Consider the following 12196-nt stretch of genomic DNA (forward strand, 5'->3'; position numbering starts at 1 on the left):
AAACAAAACAAAAAAAAAAACATTCCAACAGGGTGTGTTTGTTCGGGGATTTGGATTTTGAGTTGGGATTTGAATAGTAAAAATTTTGAATTTAAATAGTTGTATGATGTGATATAAATAGGTGTTGATGTGATATTTTGAATGTAAAATTGATTTTTAATATAATATAAAAAATAAAAAATAGGTGTTTGATTTGATGATTTTAAGGAAAAAAAATGGGATAAATAATGGAAATTAAATCCAATCCCTCAAACAAACACACCCTAAAAATACTTCACATAAAATATATATATATATATATGTCCATTACCGACATCATTCTCAATATCTACGTAAGAATGATACAATATAAAATTAATATTCGATACAAAATAACCAATGCAATTTTTAATATTATAAAAAATTACCTTAAATTAAAATAGTAAACAAAGACAACCTTTATGCAATTATATAATTCCCCAAAAATAACTAAAATATCATACAGAGCAAATTTATTTTTATATTACTTATACTATTCTTTATATTTTATATAATTTTTTTTTTCAAATTATTTCACAAAACAAATACACCATAATCACAAAATACATTTATTTTTGCCCCCACAATTAAGCTATAAAATTTTATAATATTAATATTTAGAAATGATAATAATGGGTATTTATTTTGATATATTTTCTTGTCTGCCATCCAATATCATATTTTAATAATAATAATAATAATAATAATAATAATAATAGTAACAATGTTTTATATATAAAATTATTGTATCCAATTATAATGCATAAAGAATATTTCTTTCGTTCCAAATACTGTGTAACATTTGAGTTTGACACGAGAATTTTGGTAAGTAATATTAAATATGATAATTTGAGATAATTTAAAAATTATGTAATGTAATTGAAGAGATAAAATGTATATTTAATTTTTTTTTTATTTGAATAATGTGATGAAACAAATTGAAGTGTATATTTATATATATAATTAATTATTTTTAAATTAAAAGATATTACATTAAGTTTAGAACAAACAAAAATAAAAAAGTATTGTAGGATATTTAGGTTGGAAAAATTATATTCTTAGCATATAAATAACTAATTTATATTTAATTTTAACTTGGTTCCTAACCAATTTTTAAATTAGTCACGTTTATTTATAATTTTATGTTTACCAAAATACCAACACATTGTACATAAGAAGCCAAACAATAATCACCAAACAAGCCCAATAAGAAGCCACAAAATTAGCCTTTAGCCCAAATGGACTATAACACAGTTGGGTTTATTTTATTATTTTATTTTCAAACACAATACATAATGTCACAATTATATTAAAATAATTATATATTTTAATTTTTATAATTTATAATTTTTTTATAAAATTTAATTATATTAATTAGTTACCTGAATTTTAATTTATAATATCTGTTTTATATTATGATTAATTTTACTAATATATTCTCCAAAATTTTAGTTTCTACGTGAATAACCGGGACATTATATACGAGACGAGAGAGTAAAATTCAATCAATATATATATTTTTAATAATGTATTATATCGGAATATTATCTAAAATAAAAATTTACACTAAAACTAAAATAAAAATAAAATCAAAACAAACCATTTGATAGCATTTTTTATTTGTGTGGATTATATTTTACTACTTACGATCTATTCAAAAAATAATTATGTATTTTTGGTATAAAGCCAAACAATATCTTAATATATTTTATTTATAACACATGTTTTTTATAGCATATTACACAGTTATTAGGGCAGGGTGAGCAACTGCTCATGGCCCTAATCAATGGAGACTTATATTATAAATATTATCTATCATTATTATTATTATTATTAAATTTTAAAATTAAATTATAATTTTAATTTTTTTTCTTCATAATCATATATATATTTTATTTTATTTTCTACTCGTATGTATTCTTTTACGTTACACCTTATCGCATTGCTTCCAGCAACTCGATCAAACTTGTTTCATTTTTTCTCTTATATCTTTCACCTTCCTTCGGTCCTTGTCTTTTGAACTTTCAGACAGACCGTCTTTCATCTTCTTTTCTCAATTGACATTGTCCAGACGATCGCATTCAACCTCTTGTCCAATCAACGCCAATCAGTAATATTATTAAAAATATATTTTAATCATGTATTTGTAGGACCTATAATTTATTTTCGCTTAGGGTTTAAAAAAAGTCCGCCCTAATCATTATATATATCATAATGTATTCTAATTTCAATACAATAAATAGGTTATATAATACTTCATCCGTCCCAATACAATAGTCTTGTTTATCATTTTTGTCCGTCCCAAAACAATAGTCTTATTTCCATAAATAACCATATCACCATAAAACTACCCATACTTTTTCATTTTTATTACACAATTGCTACTATTTTTTACACTAATACACTCATAAGGGCAAAAAAAAAAAAATTCTTTAATCTATACTTTTTACCAACTATCAATATAATATCAATATTTCTTAAATCTCGTGTCCAACCCAATTAAGACTATAATTTTGGGGCGGAGAAAGTACAATACAATATATAATTATCATAACAAATGTTAATACAAAATATAACCTAACATAATATATTATATCATTACATATAGTACAATATATTTTCATATAACACAATCTATTATAATTTTAGTATAATAAGAAAAGATTATATAATATAACACAATATATAACTTATATAACATATAATTTTATATAACACAATATATATTATATATTGAAATTAATATCGGAATTTGATCAAATTAGAAGACTACTAACTTGTCAAGTCAATACTTAACAAAAAAAAATGTTAAAAAGCAAATATAGCAAAAATTCCGTCCTAATTAAAAATACAATTTTTACCATTTTCATTTGTTCAAATCAAAAGTATTTATTTTTTTAAGAAGAAGTAATTATATATTAATATCAAAATATTTTTAATTTTTACTTAAATTACAAATATACCATTATACGTTCAATTAGTTTATATATAAGGTCAAATGTAAAAAACTCATGCATTCTTCTACTAACCAATAAAATAATAATATTTTTTAATTTACTAAAAATTCCCAAATGACCTCTTTAAAATGGACCGAATGAAGTATATACATAAGAGAAACCGAGAAATATTGAATAAAATAAATACTCAATTCATTCTGTAAAATTAGAGCATTTGTGTTCGACACAGATATTAAAAAAAAATATTTTATTGAATAAATATTGAATAAAAAATAATAATTAAATAATAATTTATTGAGTTTGTCACAATTAGTAATATATTAAATTTAGTAGACATACTAAAAAAAGAAAGTGAAAATGAGTGTGTTCATTTAATAAAAATTACTTCCTCTGTCCCACATAATTTGTTCATATTTTCTATTTTCATCCGTCCCACATAACTTGTCTTTTCTATTTTTGAAAATATAATTATGCACTTTAATCGCATTTTAAATTTTAAATTTTATAATTTTCTTAATTTTAACTAAACTATTTACTTATCTTAATCTTAATCTATAATTATTTTTACTAATACACTTTTTAATTAATTACTAATTATACTTTACCTAAATTCCCATGTCTACAATAATAATTCATATTACATAAGAGGGAGTATATATATTTTTAAAAATATTAATATATCACGCATACTATTATTTTTATATTTTTTACATAATTTTATATACCTAAAATAACAAAAATTCTCATCCAAATTATCTAACGAAACAAACAAATCAAATTTTTCGGCAGAAGTAACTATTTTAGGGTAATCGCATACAGTACTAAACAAACAAAATTAAAACAAACACGAAGCAAACTCAAAGTCACGAGCTCAGGTGTTTCACGAAAATGTGGAGACACGTGACGTGAGATGTGGACGCAATTAATGCTCCGTTGACTTTGATTCGGTAACGTCTACGTGTCAATCGCATAATGTCCATGGTCTACTGCACTTGTCACACACAACAACCCTCCCTCGCCTATAACTCAAATTACATTTTACCATCCCTACTTTATCATTATGTCATTTCAGACCCCAAAGTAAGTGGTAAACGATGCAAATAATATTAATTGATTCCTTTTTTATTTGAAACTTTTATTTTGTATTAAAATACATATATTCCATTTCATTTAATTATTAATCAAAGTATAAATATTTTCTATATCCATATTGAAAATGTACGTCTATAATTTATATATAGTTTTAAAAAAAAGTATTTTTTTTTTCATCCCTCAAAATTATGTAAATATTTTTTTTGTTCTTTTTATGTAAATATATATTTTTTTCATCCCTAAACCCTTTTTTTTTATCCATTTATAATTTTATTACTCTGTTTTTAACTAATAAAAACAATTTTGTCACTGTTCTTTTATATTTTATCTCATTAGTTTTTGCATCAATTCATTAATACAATTTCTATAATACTCTTTTTTATCTACCATATTTTAATATTATAATTCTTCCGTCCTACATAATTTGTCCCTATTTTTTATTTTCGTCCGTCCTATATAACTTGTCTTTTCTATTTTTGGAAATATAATTATGCATTTTAATCGCATTTTAATTTTAAAATTTATAATTTTCTTAATTTTAATTAAACTATTTACTTATCTTAATTTTAATATATAATTATTTTTACTAATACACTTCTTAATCACTTACTAATTATACTTTACCTAAATTTCCGTGTCTACAGTAATACACCCATATTACATGAAACGGAGGAATTATTATTATTATTATTATTATTATTATTTAACTTCCGTATCCAATCAAAATAACATCATTTTTTTGACAATGGAAATCTATTACGGGTGTGTTTGTTTGAAGGATTTTGGGGGATTTTCACTATTCATCCAATTTTTTTCCCCCAAAAACATCAAATCAAACACCTATTTTTTATTTTTTATATTATACTAAAAATCAATTTTACATTCAAAACATCACATCAAACCCTATTTATATCACATCATACAACTATTCAAATTCAAAATTTTTACTATTCAAATCCCAATCCAAAATCCAAACCCCCAAACAAACACACCCTACATAGATGTAGTGAGATTGATAAAAAAAAATGAAAAAAATGCAAGGATTGACTTTTAGAATAAACAATACTCTCTCCGCACAATAGTAAATTTCAAATTTGACTTTTGCATATAAATGAAAATAAATTAGTATTTTACAAATATATATTATAATAAAATAATGTAATCTCTATTTTATATTTGAAAAGAATGTGAAAAATAAAAAGTAAAATATTTTGGTATTTAAACGAGAGAATTTTTAAAAATAAATAAATAAATTTTTTTTATTTGAACAAACTAAAATGATAAATAAAAAATTTACTAGTGGACGAAGTAAATATATTTTTATTAAAAATTGTATAAAATAAATAATACTCCCTCCATCCCATAAAAAAATATCTATTTGCTTTTTGCACGTAGTTTTAAAAATATTAGTATTATATTGTGATATAGTAAGAATAAAGTAGAAATGACTAAAATAACCTTATTAGTATGTGTGATATAAAGGTAATGACATTTGTGTAATATATTGTAAGTTATAAGGGTATTTGTAATGTTAGGTAGATAGTACAATTTACTAAAAAAAGAAATGAATACTTTGTTATGGGACGGATTAAAATAGAAAAATGAATATTTTGTTTTGGGACGGAGGAGGGAGTATAAATTATAGTTTGAAATTATAAAAGAATGACAACATTTTTTATGAAATGATTTTTGTTGTGTGATACGGATAATTGCGTCAGAAATATAAAATACATTATTTTATATTGAATATTTGATTTTTTTGAATTTTTGTAATAACTTTTTAACTTTTTTATAACGAGTATTTTGTCTTTTTTTTATATAAAATATTGTGTTTATTATTATTATTATTGGAAAATATGGCGAATAAACTTAATTTTATAACTAAAAAAAACTATTAAAATGCTTCTATAATATATTGCAGCAATAGCCTAAATTTTAAGGAGTGACATGAAAATAAAATTAAAAATATAAATGAAATTAACAATAATGAGTTATGAATGAGATATTGATATATCAGCGGTATATATATATATGCATAATTGTATATATTAATTAATTATGACTTTGCATCAAAACAGCATACGTCATTTTGCATTCATTGCATGAAAATATGCGTATTTATTTATTTTTAAGAGAAAATAGTGGAGTGGTTGTTGGTTGGGAAATATACGTTGGCAGATATCCCCTAAATTACACTGTATTTTTGTTCGGGGGTTTGGATTTTAAATTGGGAATTAAATAGTAAAAATTTTGAATTTGAATAAATATATTATGTGATATAAATAGGTGTTGATGTGATATTTTGAATGCAAAATTGATTTTTAGTATAATATAAAAAAATAAAAAAGAGGTGTTTGATTTGATATTTTTGGGGAGGAAAAATTGGATGAACAATGTATTTGAGAAAAAATTCCCAACAAACACACCCTAAAATAATACTGTCTCATATTGTTTACTTGATATCTTCTACACAGTTTTTTAAATGATACTCCCTCCGTCCATCTAGAAAATATACATATTTCTATTTTGTGACGTCCAATTACAAAGTAACTATTTCATTAAATACCCTATTTTTTCCACAAATACCCCTACTTTACATCACATCATTACTTTTATATCAAAAAAGTAATGACAAAAATGTTATTTCACTACTTTTACCTGCACACTATAATTAAAATACTATTATTCCTTAATCTACGCGTCAAAAATAAATGTATACTTTTAGCTTGGACGGAGGGAGTATCATTTTAATAATTTTTTATACGTATATATATAATATTTTGTTATGTATATTTTTTATAAAACAGTTTTAGAGATGTAAAAGAGGAAAAAATTATATTTTATCTATCCTCTTAATTTGTCTACTTTTTTTATTTTCGTCTATTACATATAATTTGTCATTTCTTTTTTTAGAAATATAGTTATACACTTTAATCATATTTTAAATTCATAGTTTATATACTTTTTAAATTTTAATCAAATTATTTAGTCATCTTAATCTATAATTATTTTTACAAATATATTTTTTAAATTACTTATTAATTACTCTGTAACTAAAACTTTATGTCTAATCTAAAATAGAGAATTTAAGTAGCACCAAGGAAATATACAAGTTAAAGAAGATTTTTAAAGAATTTGTCACGTCTCAAATTAAAAATAATAAAAATGGAATACACAGATATGCATACATAAAAATAAATTTATTGTATGATATTTTTGTAAAATAAATAAACATTAAATATAATATTTTTTAAAAATAAAATAAGGGAATAGAAACAAAATTAGAAAACAAAAATACAAAAGAACATAATCGCCATGACGTGCTTTCTAACCTAATCAGGAAAACATCTCACATCGATTATTCAGATATAAACAAAATGAATATAATTATAAGAATTTAAGGAAAGATCAATATATAAATTTTTTTAAAAAAATTAAATTATCGAATTGAAATAAAAAAAAATAAAAAATAAAAAATACATAAAATTATGAATGAACAATCATGGGAAAATTTCCACCAAACTCAATCACTTTTGACATAATTCATTTAGGTCTTAATACCGTTGGTTTGATGGATATCATTTTGGGTTTCATTTTGTAGACTTACTTTCTACCTCACGGATTGGATAATCGTCGACGCCGTCAAACTTTCGTTTAACATGTATGGGTTTCGTTTGATGCAATCGGACCTTGCTAAATGTAGCTGGATCTCGCTCAACGCTATTGGACCTTGCATGATACGGTTGGACCCTACTCGACGCGATTGAACATCACTCAACGGTTACAGACCACGCTTGATGCCGTCACATCTCGCTCATCGTTGACATATTTCACTTAACACTGTCTACATTGTCGGTTCACTCAATGCCAGAGTCGGCTCTAGGCCCGGGCAAGATGAGCGCTTGTCCAAGATTGAATACAAATAGAGGTCCATTATCTATTTATGTTATATATATTATATTATTTATTTGATGTATGTAAAGTGTGATGGAATATTTTTGTGGTAAGAAGTTGAATTTGTAATAAAGAGATCATGGATTATTTTTGTTTTTCTATGTTATATATATATTATATAATTATTTATTTGATGTATGTAAAGTGTGATGAAATATTTTTGTGGTAAGAGGGTGGATTTGTTAATCAAGAGATCATGGTCTATTTTTGTTTCGCTCCGGGACCTTCGAAGGTCATGATTTGTCCCGCTTGATGTGCTAGATATTTGCTTTTGGGTCAACAATCGATCTTTGAAACTTTACTATTAAGTCGAGCTTTAATTCTCCTTCGTCACTCCAAGTTTTACTTCATTATCCTATAGCCCCAAATTTGATTAAATCACTCACAACAAGCAAATAACAATAATAATGATCAAACAACACAAACATAAACACAAACAAATTTACACAGATAAATTATGATAAAATCAAACATCATGTAAACTCTGCAAACAAAAGAACGTGTTATGACGGATTAGGATTAATGATCGAATAACAAACAGAAAACGTAAAGAAGACATAGATTTATGTGGTTCACAAAAAACGAGTTGACTACCTCAACGGACAAAAACGGAGAACATATTTTATTGCAAGATTTGAGCCGCTTGGCCTGGCCGTATGACAGCTTGTTAGAATGAGAATGCATGACTATTTATAGCATAAGTCTATGTCAATAATATTCAAATTATATATCTAAATCTATGATATAATATCTAATATCCAAATCATATATCTATGATATAATGCCTACTATTCAAATCATATCCCTAGATTCAAGGTATATCAATAAATCTCCACATTGACTTGAATCTCACTTCTAGAGGCATCATTACAATGCTAGATGAACATACTCCTCCATTCTACCTCAGATTTGCTCATCTTCGGAGAACTACCAGGATGCATCATTACAATGTTAGATGAACAAGTGGCAAACTAGCTTCAAGGCATATCAATAAATCTCCACCTTGACTTGAATTCCACTTCTAGATGCATCGTTACAATGCCGGATGAACAAGTGGCAAACTAGCTCCAAGACATTTCCACCTTGACTTGAATCCCACTTCCAGATGCTTCATTACGATGCCAGATGAACAAGTGGCAAACTAGCTTTAAGGCATTTCCACCTTGATTTAAATCCCACTTCCAGATGCATTGTTACGATACCAGATGAACAAGTGGCAAAATAGTTTCAAGGCATCTCCACCTTGACTTGAATTCAATTACGAAACACACAAAATTGATAATACAATTCACCTGCACTAGACTATATTTGGGATGTTTCAACCCAGACAAGATTCACTAAAAAAAAAAAAAGATGATCCATGGATATAATTAGAGTTACAACTCTAAAAAAATTACCATCCTATTTATTGAGGATATCCAACCCTAATTTATCCTCTTTATCACCACTAATTCATTGATCTAGTATTTATCCATATCTAGAAAACGGTAAGCAATTTTCTAAAAAATTTCCGCTTCTATCAGCACACTAAATTCTCAATACTTCCTCACAATTACATTAAAAATTTTCTTTCAAAATTTTCTTACATTCTTTCTAAAATTTTCATCTCCGGAGCTCAGAATTTTGTTTACTTCTATGTTATACACATTCATCTTTCTTGGCTCAATACCCTTCTTTATTTCTAACTTTATAATTTTCTTTTGGATCCATTTTTCATCTCATTGATTTATTAGCATTTTTTGCTTAATTTGCACAAATTTTTTGTCCATCCTTAGATCTTTTTCGAATCAAAGTTCTGGGCAAATTTTTGAATGAATGGTTCTCTTCTCATGCATACTTTTGGATCACTATTTGGTAATATGTTGAAAAGTAGGCTTTGATACCAACTGTAAGTCCTAAAATTCGATTAAATCTCTCACGGCAAGCAAATGAAAACAACAATAATCAAACAAAACAAATGCAGATGCAAACAAATTTACACATGCAGTTCAACATGTTCAAACAACATACAGACTCTGTAAGCAGAAAACAAGACACATGAAATTGATAACCTAGTTTGGTCACACATAACTTACATCTGCAGTTCCAACTCAGGCAATATCACTCTATATAAAGAATAAATCGAGCTTACAATATGATTGTATATGATACTACCTTTAAGAACACACATATTTTTCTAAGGTTGCTCAACTAGTCATTCATATATCCAATTATGTTTACTTTGTTTTTCTTTTATGAAGTTGATTTTTGCTCACTTTTTCTCTCTATATTTTTTTTCACCCACATGGCTAGATTTCTTCGTTTATATACCATCTCAACAAGATTCCATTTTATAAAATCTCCCCAATTCAAATCTTATCCTGTGTTGGAACTTCGTCAAAATTTGAATTGGACCAATTTGCGTTTGGACCATCTTTTTGAATTTAAGATTATGAACACAAGCCTACGGTTCATGGGCTGTCTAGCCCACCTATAATCATGTCTCGTCCATCTGAAAATATCAACGAAAACAACTGTTGGGGTGCAAAGCCAAGTACCACATTGGAAGATGTGAAAAAAATTGCACAATTTATAAGTTCCAAATGAACTCCACTAGTATGAGGCATTTTGAAGAAAGTCCAAAAACAAATCCATGCAGGCTTAGCCCAAAGCGGCCTCGTGACTGCAAAGCCTCCTTGTGTCGAAAGTCTCCTGACGTTGGGTCGGTCCCGATAGTTGTGATTATCAGGCAGCGGGTTCTGTTGTGATAGGCGGTGTAAGGTAGATAAAGAAGACTTATTTGTTGGTCATTGGTTTAATGAAAGGTTTGTTGAAGTGCAAATCCAAATCCAAATACCACATTGCAAAATGTGAAGAAAATTTCACAATCCCAAATGAACTCCATTAGTATAAGATATTTTGAAGAAAATTAAAAAATAAATCCGTACGAACTAAACCAAAAACGAACCATATCATACTAATATTGAATTAATCCAGTCTCAACAACAACAATAATAAAATTCATTGCCTAACAAGGTCCGAGTGTTTCGAAATAATGGTAACAATGACAAAACCCTAATGTTAACCCTCAATTTCAACATTTTGGCGCGTCACTGACAATAGATTAGAGGTGATTCTATATTTGACTTTACTCACTACTTTCAATGAATTTATCATTACGCGGGATTGTATTATAAATGTTTAACTATACTTCTATTTATTCAACTACTTCGTATTCAATATTATTAATCATTCAACTCAATTTATGACCCCATTTAGATACATCATGTTGGAATTATGGAGTTTTTATTTTCTTTTAATAATAAATATTCACTATACAATGTGAATTTTTTTATTATTTTTTTAAATATTTAATGTAATATTTTTAAAAAAATTATTGTTAAATTATATCAAATTTTAATATAAACAGAAAGTCTGTCTTTTTATTTTTTATTTTTTATTTTTTATTTTTTTAATACCAACAACGGGCACTCAATTCAATTTGTAACATTTTAGTGTGAAGACTCATTCTTTTGTTTGATTTTTTTTTTTTATTTAAATAAAATTTTCACGCGATATAAAATAATTTATTTTTTAATTGAGATTGTGTGAATCGAATAATAAAAAATTAGATTTGAGTAACAAATCAAACAAATCCGAAGTAAATAATAGTTTTTATATTCATTCAGCAATCCTTTTCAAACAAATCTGAAGTAATTCTTTTACAATAGTTACAAATTATTTATAAATAAAATTCAAAAACGTAAAAATGTCCAAAATTCTTATATTCCCTGTGTCCCGCTGCAAGGTTGTTATTGGTTTTTTGGATATTGATCTTTAAATATTAATTATTATATCAAGACATAGTACAAATCGAGAAAAAATACTTCGAATATATTTATTAAGTCTCTTATAACACCAATACAATGATATTTTTAGAGTAAATTATTCAAATATAAAGATATTTTTAATGTCAAGTATAATGACGCAAAAACCAAATGACAATCTTACTACGGGACCGAGGGAATATATTTTACTAATCAATAAAATATAATTATTTTTTAATCTATTATAAAATTTTAAATGAGTAAATTGAGTTGGACAAAGAAAGTATTATTTCTTTAGTTTGTCAAATTAATTTATTAAATTTACTCTATCACTAATTTTATCAAAAGTAAAAGAAATAAAATTATTAC

This window comes from Andrographis paniculata, unplaced genomic scaffold, assembly GCF_009805555.1.
Source record: "Andrographis paniculata isolate CXL003 unplaced genomic scaffold, ASM980555v1 Contig33END, whole genome shotgun sequence".
Taxonomy (NCBI): domain Eukaryota; kingdom Viridiplantae; phylum Streptophyta; class Magnoliopsida; order Lamiales; family Acanthaceae; genus Andrographis; species Andrographis paniculata.